We start from the raw sequence: 1,139 nt of genomic DNA on the forward strand, positions 1-1,139 counted from the left end.
TCTCTTCTTCTTCTTCTTCTTCTTCTTCTTCTTCTTCTTCTTCTTCTTCTTCTTCTTCTTCTTCTTCTTCTTCTTCTTCTTCTTCTTAATGTATCGGTTGTTTTTTTTCTAGTAAAACCTCAGTATTCGGGTTAAATTGCCGTGTTGGCACTTTGCGATAACTAAGTGGGTTTTGGGTCGCAGTTTGGGCACGCGGTCTTTAAAAAACCCCTGACATAGGGGTTGCGTTTTGCATAATGGCAACGATCTGTGGCAAGCATTACTTCAAATACTTGATCTGACTTGATTATTCCATTTTTGCAGAGGTTGTGGATGAGCTCGGAGTGACTGGCGCCTCCTGGAGGAGAGCCAGTTTTGTGTAGTGGTTAAGTGCACGGACTCTAATCTGGGAGCACCGGGTTTGATTCCCCACTCCTCCACTTGCACCTGGCTGGACGACCTTGGGCAATCCGTAGTTCTGATAAGAGCTGTCCTTGAAAAAGAGCAGTTTCTGTCAAGAGCTCTCTCAGCCCCGCCTCCCTCCCAGGGTGCCTGTTGTGGGGAGGGGAAGGGAAAAGGAGTTTGTAAACCGCTCTGAGACTCCCTTGGGTAGTGAAGGGCGGGGTATAAATCCAATCTCCTCTCCTCCTCCTCCTGACCTCCAGGCCATCACTAGACAGACTCTGTGGAGCAGGTAGAGAGCCACCTTCAGCACTGCGACCATTCGTCAGTCACTCGTGACTTTATTTCCAGGATTCAGTTGCTTTGGTCCTGACCTGGATGGCCCGATCTAATCAGATCTGGGAAGCTAAGCAGGGTCAGTCCAGTTTAGTATTTGGATGAGACAACACCAAGGAAGTTGAGGGTTGCAATGCAGAGGCAGGTGATGGCAAGCCGCCTCTGAACGTCTTGCATTGGCCTGAATGGCCCAGGTTGGCCCAGTCTCATCAGATCTGAGAAGCTAAGCAGGAATCGGCCCCGGTTGGTATTTGGATGAGAGACCACCAAGGAAGTTGAGGGTTGCTGTGCAGAGGTAGGCGATGGCAAGCCGCCTCTGAGCGTCTCTTGCCTTGAAAACCCTACAGGGTCACCGTCAGTCAGCTGGTGACTCGACAGCGCTTGACGCACTCAAGCTGTCTGTCATTTTTAAGAACGAAGGA

The 1,139-nt window shown here is 50.0% G+C and overlaps 1 pseudogene; it reads right to left on the bottom strand.

The window, feature by feature from the left end:
* Positions 1-703, bottom strand: part of LOC107123466 — a 1,417-nt pseudogene extending 714 nt beyond the window's left edge.
* Positions 704-1,139: the final 436 nt, after the last annotated feature.

This window comes from Gekko japonicus, unplaced genomic scaffold, assembly GCF_001447785.1.
Source record: "Gekko japonicus isolate JY-2015 unplaced genomic scaffold, Gekko_japonicus_V1.1 scaffold3024, whole genome shotgun sequence".
NCBI lineage: Eukaryota > Metazoa > Chordata > Lepidosauria > Squamata > Gekkonidae > Gekko > Gekko japonicus.